Consider the following 12,089-nt stretch of genomic DNA (forward strand, 5'->3'; position numbering starts at 1 on the left):
ATTGCTGGAGAATACTATGCCAACCTCCAGTACAAATTGAAACAAAAGATACGCGAAAAAACGCCAGGTTTGGCAAGGAAAAGAGCCATATTCCATCAAGACAATGCCTGCCCGCACACATGTGCCGTCGCCATGGCAAAATTACACGAACTAAGGTATGAACTGGTGCCACACCCGCCTTATTCACCTGATATGGCTCCGTCAGACTTCCATCTCTTCCCAAAACTGAAAATTTTTGTTGGCGAACGAAGATTCACTTCAAACGAAGAACTGATAGCCAGAGTTGACAACTATTTTGTAGGCCTGGAGGAAACTCATTTTCGAGATGGGATCAAGACACTGGAACATCGTTGGACCAAGTGCATTAATCTGCACTATGTGATCAAGAGTATCCGGACACCTGGCTGAAAATGACTTATAAGTTGCTAGCACCAGCCATCGGCAATGCTGGTATTCAATATGGTTGGCCCACCCTTAGCCTTGACAGCTTACACTCTCGCGGGCATACGTTCAATCACGTGCTGGAGGGATTCTTGGGGAATGGCAGCCCATTCTTCACGCAGTGCTGTACTGAGGAGAGGTATCGATATCGGTCGGTGAGGCCTGCCACGAAGTCGGCGTTCTAAAACATGCTAAAGGTGTTCTATAGAATTCAGGTCAGGACTCCTTGCAGGCCAGTCCATTACAGGAATGTTATTGTTGTGCAACCACTCCGCCACAGGCCGTGCATTATGAACAGGTGCTCGATCGTGTTGAAAGATGCAATCAATATCCCCGAATTGCTCTTAAACAGCGGGAGCAAGAATGTGCTTGAAACATCAATTTAGACCTGTGCTGTGATAGTGCACTACACACGCTGGCGGATGACGTTCACCGGTCGTTCGCCATACACACACCCTGCCATCGGATCGCCACAATGTGTTCCACAACAGTTTTTCCACTGTTCAATCGTCCAACGTTTACGCTCCTTACACCAAGCGAGGCGACGTTTGGTATTTACTGGCGTGATGTGTGGCTTACGAGTAGCCGCTCGACCATGAAATCCAAATTTTCTCACCTCCCACCTAACTGTCGTAGTACTTGCAGTGGATCCTGATGCAGTTTGGAATTCGTGTGTGATGCTCCGGGTAGATGTCGACATTACGACCCTCTTCAACTGTCGGCGGTCTGTCAGTTAACAGACGAGGTCGGCCTGTACGCTTTTGTGCTGTACGTGTCCCTTCAATTTTCCACTTCACTATCACATCGGAAACAGTGGAAGTAGGGCTGTTGAGTGTGGAACTCTCACGTACAGACATATGACACAAGTGACACTCAATCACCTGGCCCCGTTCGAAGTGCGTGAGATCCGCGGAGTGCCCTATTCTGCTCTCACGATGTCCAATGACTACTGAGGTCGCTGATATGGAGTACCTGGTAGCAGCCCAATGCACCTAATATGAAAAACGTATGTTTTCGGGGGTGTCCGGATACTTTTGATCACATAGTGTACAAGGGGACTACATTGAAAAATAAAAAATGTTTCGTGACGTAAGTACTTTTCTTCTATTCCGTACTTTTCAAACCACCTTCGTATGTGCACAGAAAACTCTGAGGTACTTTATTCAATTCTGGCTGGCCGAAGTGGCCGTGCGGTTCTAGGCGTTACAATCTGGAACCGAGCGACCGCTACGGTCGCAGGTTCGAATCCTGCATCGGGTATGGATGTGTGTGATTTCCTTAGGTTAGTTAGGTTTAATTAGTTTTAAGTTCTAGGCGACTGATGACCTCAGAAGTTAAGTCTCATAGTAGAAAAAAAAATTCAATTCTGTGTACTTTCTACAAATGTTCGATGCGGCCTCGATAAGATGCAGTTAGATTCGATGATCAAATTTGTTTCATGCCCGTCTTGAGTTACCGCAATCACTGCTCTTGCTAATGGCGTCGCATTTTACCCTAACCAGATGTAAGCGGAAGTACGTAGACGGAGTCTTTCACCATAGCTCACCAGTATGCTCTAACAGCCTCAACACTCCAGGGTCTTATGGGACTGGGCGTGTAGGTGTAGTTTTCAATTTTTCCCGCACCTGGCGCCACTCATCGACGCTTCCCCAGACATTCCTGGACTGTTCAGCTGTTAGTGTCAAAATTACACGTGCTAGTGTAGGCTGTGGATAGAGAATACGTAAGATATGATTTGCTGCATTTATTGTGTTTAAAGGTTTTCCACCAGCTTCAGTCATCCTTTACCGAAGGTAAACGATACAGAAAGCATATGACATTGAAGATATTGTTGTAGTATTTTCGTTCGTACTACAGTTCTGTGTATTGCTCAGCGTGTTGACTATTACATTGATTCTACGTTTCTGTGATATATAATAGTCTGAAATGCGTTCATTACTCATTACAGATGGCTTACTGCCGACTACCGTTCTAACGACTGATAAAGGAAAAATTAGTGGCTCAAATTAGCACGAATTTCCGGTTGATAATTATCTGAGAAACAGCCTACATGGTTACAAGTCATTTCTCGAGAATACTTCACGCCAAATGCACTGTCAAGTTCATCAGTAGTTTGCAGGCAACATTTTTCCGACGCAGATTATAAATCTGGTTGCAAAAGAAAGATTCTAACAGCAGATTTCCAAAATCATCCTCTCCATAAAATTCCAACTGTAGCTTTATCCAGGTGGCAAATTGAAAAACAATTTCCCAACAACGCGGTGTGTCGTAAACGCAAAAGAAGTGCAAGCCCTACACAAGAAACTCGTGCAAGTGAAAAGAATTTTTAAAACTGGTTCATTATCGGCACCTTCATGTGCCAACATAGATATGGACGAAAATTTTCAGTATGGAAAAATTCGTGGTAAGAACCATCGCCACATCACACTGAAGGGGAAAATAAAGAGATCAATTGCCTGTTCACATTGTCAACTAACTAGCTGCCACATGTGAAATGTGTCCTTAAAGTACTACCAGTATTAAAACAATATACTACTTTTATATCCCGCCTGGAAGGCGGCGCGTGGGTAGAAGCTGGAATAGGTGAAAATCTCTCGGTACTGCAGTGTGAATTAAAATCACCTTTACTTTAGCAACAAGAGTAATACATAACCTCGCTCTGAGGTGTGAAGGTGAAGAGACGTGTCCCGGCCGTCTGCTCTTGATCAAATGGGCAGAATCTGTCGCGGAGCTCGTAGAGCTCCACAGCACCGGCTTGAGGGCGTTGTCGTCGGTTTCTCGTGGTAGTGCCAAACTAAGAACTTTCATACGCCGTGGCATCGCTGCTATCGATACCACATCCCTCCCCCCTGAAACGGCGCACCGTCGCTGAGTATGGCTTTCGACAGCGGGTGGAGGGACCCAGGGGCGGGCGCAGCTGAGGGGGCGGACAGTGGAACTGCCGGGGCGCGCTGTCCACCCGCGACCCCGAATTTCTCCCGAGGGGGCGAGGAAAACGCCCCGTGGATAACCTGCCCAGGCCGCGCACCGCTACTGGGTATGCTCGGATGAGAAGGCGGAGCAACGACCTCCATGGGCGACGGCGGCGGCGGCGGCGGCGGCGGCGGCAGCGGCGTGACGTCAGCCTCAGCGTCCATTGGTTCTGCCACCACGGAGGAACACGGCAGCGGCGGCGGCAGCGGCCAGAGATGGGGCCGTGGTGGCGGCGAGAGGCGTCCGTCCAGTGCAGGTGACCGGACCGGCAGCGGCGACGACGGCAGGCGCTTCCGCTGCGGAGGCGCGAGCGGCGGAGGCGCCGTCGGTAGAGTCGTGGACTGAGGTGGCGGAAGCCGCGAAGCCTCCAATTCTGCCGGAAAACAACCAGCGGCAGAAAACTGAGGATGGCACAAACGAATCTGGTTCCGGTGTCGCCTGACAGTGCCGGAGGGACCAGAAATGAGAAATAAGGCGCGGCCAAGCCTGCGAAGAATGCGCCCCTGCTCCCAGCGCTGCCTGCCAGAGAAAATGCGATAGAGCACCAAATCATGCGGCGCCAAGCCAGAACGAGGCGAGGCAGCGGGAGCGAGCGGCGGCGGGTGCAACAGCTGCAGGAGCGACCGATGGGCGCGGCCGTGTAGCAATTCCGCTGGGGAACGGGTGCCGCGCGGTTGAGAGCGATAGGAAGCAAGGAAAGTCCAGAGCGCGCGCTAGCGAGAGTGCGTGGCGCGCAACTTGCTTATCTGGGACTTAAACGTACGCACAAAGCGTTCAGCCTCGCCGTTCGACTGGGGGTTGAACGGGACGGAGGCCAGATGGCGAATGCCATTAGCAGCACAGAACGCTTCAAACTCTGAGGACACGAATTGGGGGTCATTGTCAGAGACGGCAACTTCAGGAAGGCCCTCAATGCAAAAAATATACGTCAAAGCCCGAACAGTACTCGAAGATGTAGTAGAAGACATAGGCACAATAAACAGAAAGTTGCTGTATGCATCAATAACTATCAACCAGCGCGTGTCCCAGGAAGGACCCGCAAAATCAATATGAACGCGCTGCCAAGGCGCAGTAAGAGTCGGCCACGCAAAGAAGCGCTGGCAGGGAGCAAGCTCCACACAAGAGCGACAGTTAGCAAGCAAAGTCTCGATTTGTTTATCAATGCCGACCCAAGTGCAGTGACGACGCTCTAATTTCTTCGTCCACACTATACCCCAATGACTGGCATGCAGCAATCTGAGGATTTCCGACTGCAACGAACGAGGTACAACCACACGAGACTGATCATTGTCAGTTCATAAAAAGATAACACCGTGATGTACAGACAAGTTGTGACGATGCGCAAAGTAACATCGAACAAGTGAATCACGAATCTGCGTAGCAGATGAAGGCCATTGTGTACGAATATACTGCAAAAGAATCTGCAAAGAAGCATCGGCGGCTGTCGCGGAAGCAATGCGACGAAAATCCACCGGAAAACTATCAGCTAAGTTCTTATCTTGCGAATCAATAAACATGCAAGACAATTCTGAAAAATCAAACACTGCGTCAGGACCGATAGGCAGACGAGCCAAAGCATCAGCATTGCCATGCTGGGCCGTAGGCAGAAACAAAATTTCGTAATTGTAGTTAGACAAAACCAAAGACCAACGTTGCAACTTTTGTGCAGTACGGGCCGGAACTGGCTTTGACGAGCGAAACAACGACGTCAAAGGCTTATGTTCGGTGACCAAATAGAAATTTCGACCATACAAAAAATCATGAAACTTAGTTACTCCATAGGCAATAGCTTAAGCTTCTTTCTCGAATTGAGAATAGTTTTACTGAGCAGAATTGAGCAACTTAGACGTAATAGCAATCGGGCGATCGACAGAATTAACCTTCATGCGCTCGCGCTAGAAATAGTCACGCGAGCGCTCGCTCGGGAGGTCAGCCGACCGCCCGACAGTTTTCGTCAATCTCTTGAGGTTTTCCGTTTTTAAAGGTCATATTTCCATAATATATCGACATAGGATATCTCAAACAATATTTCAAACACATTTGTAATCAAAATTATTTATTTAACAATAAAATATACAATGGAATATAAAAAGGAAGCCAAATACCCAAATGAAATATAAGAACATTTTTTTTTAATTGTGATGTTTTGGGATTATATACTGTAATACTTAAGACTAGAATTGTTCACTGTCTTAACTCGTCACACGAAAAGCTAATTTTGCTTCGAAAAAAGAACTTTTGATTGAAAACATCACAAACATTTCTGTCAGATGAAAAATGCTGAACAGTCTGTATGCATTTCATTTTCGTTTTGAGGCTGACAACAATTATTGCACGTAACTGTCGTGGTTGAATGACGTAGACAGACGTTTCTTCCACATTCACCGAATTCTCGCTTTGTTTTTATATTTTTTTTGAGCCACACAAATAACATATTCCTCTCCTTGTATAGCGGTTGATATAGCTGGATAAACTACGTCACTCTCTCTGTAATTTTCCAAAAATACTAACAAATATTTTGGTAAATGCTTCAGTTTAGCTCTTTCTTTCAGGTTTTCGCTCATCAGTTCCAAAGATAACTCATGTAAGAATTGTCTTCTCGTTTTTTCTTTCATATTACCTGTATTGAATTGAAAAATGCGTAACGAATTTATTCCTGCCAAGTCAAGTAAGCGGAAAAATATACATGCAGGCCACCTTAGTGTTCTTCTTGATGTAGAAATTCTGGAGCACATGCACATTCACTAGAGAATTGGAAGAGTCTGTAAAATTGAGGAACTATAGGGGAATTACAAAAAGAAATACTTACATTCCGAAGTAGACGAGTAGAACAAAGTCTCGTAAGCGCTCGCAAGGCGGTAACTGACCGTTTTTGTAAGTGCCGTAAGCGCTTGCAAGGCGGTAAACTGACCGCCGAACGTGTTCGGACCTATTTGAACTTGTCCTGAGAGGCAGAGAGGTGCGACTTGGACGAACTTTGAGCATCATCTTTCGGAAAAAGGTGCAACTAGAGAATACATATCCCTCCCGCCGCCTCGTTACATTTGTGGAGTAAGTATGGCGCGAAATTGTAAAAAGGTGGTCACTTCACCGCCCGCTCGAGCGCGTGAAGGTTAATGCGGTGCGAGAGAAACCGCTCCGATTCCATGAGAAGATGCATCGACAGCCAAAACAATTGGTTTGGAAGGATCGAAAGGAATCAAACAGCGATCACTCAACAAAGCAGATTTGAGCTTGCGGAAAGCAGCGTCACATTCCGAAGACCAAACAAAAGGAACTTTCTTACGCCGAATGCGATGCAAAGGCGCTGCAATCTGCGCTGTATTTGGTATAAACCGAAGATAATATGTAATTTTGTCCAACATAGACTGAAGTTCTTTTTAAGTTCTGCGTGCTGGCAAGTCTCTAATGGCACTGAGATGTGACGGCGAGGGGTGGATACCCTGTCATAATCATATGTCCTAAATACTGAATCTCAGTTTGAAAAATTTGCACTTATCTCTGTTACACTTGAGTCCTGCATGCAAAAGTACAGTAAATAAGGCATGGAAATTCTGCAAATGTTCGTCAGGGGTGCGACCTGATACAACTATATCGTCCAGGTAATTGGAACAAGAACGGGCAGTGGCACACAACTGCTGCAAGTAAGACTGAAAAATAGCAGGAGCCGAAGCACAACCGAACGGAAGGCGGCGAAACTTGAACAATCCAAGGTGGGTGTTGATCACAAAATAGCGCTGCGACTGTTCGTCGAGCGGAATCTGAAAGTATGCGCCCCTCAAGTCAATCGTGGAAAAGAGATTTCCAGCACCAAGCTTATCAAAATGTCTTCAGGACGTGGTAAGGGAAACGTAGCGACCACTGTCTGGGGATTTACCGTAGACTTAAAGTCAGCACAAATACGGAGACGACCGTTTGGTTTCTTCGCGCACACTTTAGGCGAAGCACATGGCGAAGCAGAAACAGGTTCAATGACACCACTGTCTTGCAAATGCTTAAGTTCAGCAGCTACGGTGTCGTGCAGTGCGTGTGATACCGGGCGTGCATGCCAGAAAATAGGCAATAACATTGTCTTTAACTACAACATGAGCTGCAAAGTCTGTGGCACAACCAAGGCCATCAGAAAAGAGTTCATCAAAATGATCGCATGATGCGGTAACACTGTCTGCATGGTCACTAGCATTGATGCTAAGTACATTGTCCTGAATTGTGAGGCCAAAAAGTTCAAATGCGTCCATGCCAAAAATGGTCGTAGCATCACTAGAGCGGAGCACATGGAAAGAAACTGTGCGGGTCGCACCGCAGTCCGGAACCGCGCGACTGCTACGGTCGCAGGTTCGAATCCTGCCTCGGGCATGGATGTGTGCGCTGTCCTTAGGTTAGTTAGGTTTAAGTAGTTCTAAGTTCTAGGGGACTGATGACCACAGCTGTTAAGTCCCATAGTGCTCAGAGCCATCTGAACCATTTTTGTGCGGGCCGTTGCACCATACATGGCTTGCAAACTACACACGCCGAGCACTGAGATTTCATGTCCAGTAAATGCAGTCAGCGTGGAATGTGAAGGACGAAGCGGGAGCGAACCAAGCAAGTCATACGTTGATTTGTTCAGTAAGGAAACTGACGCACCAGTGTCCAACTGCAGGCTAACAGAACGTCCACAAATGTTCGAAGTAACAAAAATTTTCCTCGCATCGCGCTGAGTGCGAGAGGAAGTGTCTGGTAAAACTTGATTCACACGACGAGCTGTTGACGCACGTGAAACACAAGGCTTGGCATAAATTGCATTAATGTCCATAGGCTGATGTGAAACATGATCATGGCGGTTGCCGTTGCGGTGACGCCACGTGAGTCACGCGAACGGGAGACAAGTTGTGAATTAGTTTCTCTTACTACACACAGCTTTCACATGTCCTTTCTTGTTACAAAAATAACATTGTGTGTGACGGGACGGGCAACTGTCCCGTGTGTGGGCACGAACGCAGTTCGGACATGATTTCAGTTTCTTAGAGGGTGCCTGTTTGGAAACGTGTTTACGTGCGCGCGAGCGGCGCGATGTGGCTGGGGCCGGGCGGCAGGGCACGTGTTGTGCCGCGCCAACAGTACACACACCCGGGGTCACGCCGAACGCGGAAGTAGCCATGTCTAATGTATCTTGTCTGTCTAGCAAGTCCACTACTTCCTGCAAAGACGGGTTTCTAAATTTGAGGATTTGCTCGCGGATACGGTGATCCGCCACATTCTGCGCAATAGCGTCTCTAATCACTATATCCACATGAGCAATTCAAGTAACAATCAGATGTTAGTCCCTGAAGGTCCGCTAACAAAGATTTATTCTACTGATTAGGGCCACGCCGGAGGCGAAAGAATTTGTAGCGTGCAGCTACCACATTTACACTGTCACGGAAGTGGGAGTTCAGAGCATCAATCACTTTGTCGTACGTTTCAGTTTCCGGGCGGGCGGTGGGAAACAATTTCACGAGCACACGGTGCAACACAACACCCGCGTTGGCAATGAAAAAGGCAGGCCGCTCTGTAGCTGGTATGTTGTATGCTGCGAAGTGTGCCTCGAGCTGGGCGATGTATTCTGGCCAGCGTTCAACGTCAGGACTGGAGGCACGAAATGGCGGTGCCGTCGGCGACGGCGTCGGTACAGGCGGGGGCGTCGGAGGTGCCGAAGGAGCTGCAGTTTGTAGCGTGATCAGTTTATTTATGGCAGCAAGCAGCTGCGTCATTTGTTGAGCCTGAAAACGTGAAACGTCCCCTTAGAAAACTTAACGAATTACTATGCAGATAAACCTCTTACATTATTTGATTTTCAAACAGCTGAGCAGAACTGAACGTACTCTTTACTTATTCTGATCAACACTAAACTGACACACAATATTTTTAGCGCAACGCAATCTGACTTTCAATAATCCCTACAAGAGAATGGCCCTGACTAACATTAACCTATACGTTTCACAAATCACTTACCTCACAAAAATCTTCGTTACTCGAACTACTGCAATACAGCGAGCGCCAATACTGCTAGCTAAATAAGAGATTCTAACTACTGAAGGCACTAACTACTGATAGGCATAGTTAGCAAATGAAAGATTTTGATAAAGAACAAACAATGTATTTACCTTAATGGTGTTCAAAAGTCATAATATATATATATATATATATATATATATATATATATATATATATATATATATATATATATATATCAGTTCATGACATCCAGTCTTACAAATTTACTGTCTCTGTCCAGATCATCCGCTCTCAAAATTCCGCCATCTCTCTCCCCACATCCACCACTGCTGGCGGCTCACCTCCAACTGCGCAACGCTACGCGCTGTTAACAGCCAACAGCCCAACACTACAATAGCGAACAATACAACAATGCAACCTAGCCACAGACTGCACACAGCAAAGCCAGTGATTTTCATACAGAGCGCTACGTGGCGTTATCAATGTAAAAACCTAAACAAAAAAATGGTTCAAATGGCTCTGAGCACTATGGGACTTAACATCTATGGCCATCAGTCCCCTAGAACTTAGAACTACTTAAACCTAACTAACCTAAGGACATCACATAACACCCAGTCATCACAAGGCAGAGAAAGTCCCTGACCCCGCCGGGAATCGAACCCGGAAACCCGGGCGTGGGAAGCGAGAACGCTACCGCACGACCACAAAACCTAAACAGCCTTCTTACAAACGTAAAAGGTCGGACAGCGAAGCCTATTCCTGTGGCGAAGCCATGGTTTACAGAAATGAAAGTCTTATACTGAGGCTAGCACGAAAAGAAACCAGTACCGAGCAAAGAAAGGAAATGATAGGAAGGGAAAGGGGAGTCCTCGCCGACAACTCTTGTATCCCGCCTGGAAGGTGGCGCGTGGGTAGGAGCTGGAAAAGGTGAAAATCTCTCGGTACTGTAGTGTGAATTAAAATCATCTTTACTTTAGCAGCAAAAGTAATAAATAACTTTGCCCTGAGGTGCGAAGCTGAAGCGAAGTGTCCCGGCCGTCTGCTCTTGATAAAATGGGCAGAATCTGCCGCGGAGCTTGTAGAGCTCCACAGCACCGGCTTGAGGGCGTTGTCGTCGGTGTCTCCTGGTAGTGCCAACCTAAGAACTTTCATACGCCGTGGCATCATTGCTATCGACTCCACAACTACTATCTTCTTGGAGAGGTAATATTTACATTTTCCCTAAATATATCACATTTTAATAACAATGAAGAAACAATAAATTGTAAATACGAAAATTTTACTCTTGAAAAGTTTTGAATTTGCTTCCAGATACACAGCTTAATAATTTCAACCTTTCATCATTGATACGACACTCCAGTGCCTGTATTGTTAAGAAGTACCATCCAATGTCCCTTTATCCGTTGATACCAGGTAGCAACATTCAATTGATAAATCGAAATTCCCCCCGCCCACTCCCACCCCCCCTGTGCCCCCTCCCCTCGCCCCATACGGGATCACATAATGTGTGCGACTGCAGGTTGTAACGGGGCCTTGAGTCGGGCACAAATAGCCAAAGCCGTTAAAGCTAACACTCGTATAAAGCGGTAGATCCTGATCCAATCCTGATTCGGGACACATTCTCGTTGTCATTCCATAATACAGCTGATGGATACGCGTATTCGCAACTGCGAATACAGTTCATGTTTTTCGTCGACTTTCATTCATGTCGGAGAATATGATGTAATGAAAATAGAAAAGGAAATACCGTGTTCAACCAGCAAACGTACGAATAAATATGGATGCGATATATTCTTCTGGCATAATAGGAAAAAGTATGTGTATCCGTTATTGGTCTTTGTGAAATTGCTAGATGCAGGTCGGATTTTATTGCAAGCGCTCTCTCTTACTTGTAAACGTATGATGTAAGAAAACAGCTGGAAATGTGTGCAGTGCCAGAACTTGAAAAAGCAGCATGTTTTTGTTGTAACAGCGGGAAAACTACCCAATACTTCTTAGCACTGTTGTGTGTAAATATTTCTTACCAGTTATGCTGAAGCAGACACCTTCCTCTGGTACAGTTGCTTACGAGAAACGAAATTTTGGAACTCCAAAGCCCTGAACGAAAATTACTGCTTGTTTAATGCCATAGAGTCTCCACTCAGTAGCACCTCGTAGCAGTCGGCAAGTCAGCGCTTTGTGGCGACCGGATGGACTCAACATCATTACAATCCCCGATAAGGAGTAAATACAATGGCTGAACGTACTAGAGGGCTATGCTTTCACAAACCCCACTGGTGAAAGTTCTATATCGCCATATCAGGTGACCTTGGAGGACACTAATCAAATACGGGATCCGTTCGCGCCTAACCGAGCAAGGTCTTAAAGGATGGGATATATCCACCGTGGTTTATTTAATAGATGTGTTAGAAAAATGCTCCGTAAACAAAGAGCGCTTCTGCTCGTTTTGAAGAGAAGTCAAAACAAAGCTGACAAACAGAAGTTGAACGAAACGAAAATGAGCAGACGGAGAGCAATGAGGGAAACGTTTGGTAACTTTAAAAGGAAATTTTAATCAACCGATATGAGTAAAAACTCTAAGAGGTTTTGGTCTTATGTAAAGTCAGTAGGTGGTTCGAAAATGTCTATTCATTCACACAGAGACCATACTGGCACCGAAACGGAAGATAACAGAGATAAGGCTGAATACTGAATTCGGT

This window comes from Schistocerca piceifrons, chromosome 3 (assembly GCF_021461385.2).
Source record: "Schistocerca piceifrons isolate TAMUIC-IGC-003096 chromosome 3, iqSchPice1.1, whole genome shotgun sequence".
Taxonomy (NCBI): Eukaryota; Metazoa; Arthropoda; class Insecta; order Orthoptera; family Acrididae; genus Schistocerca; species Schistocerca piceifrons.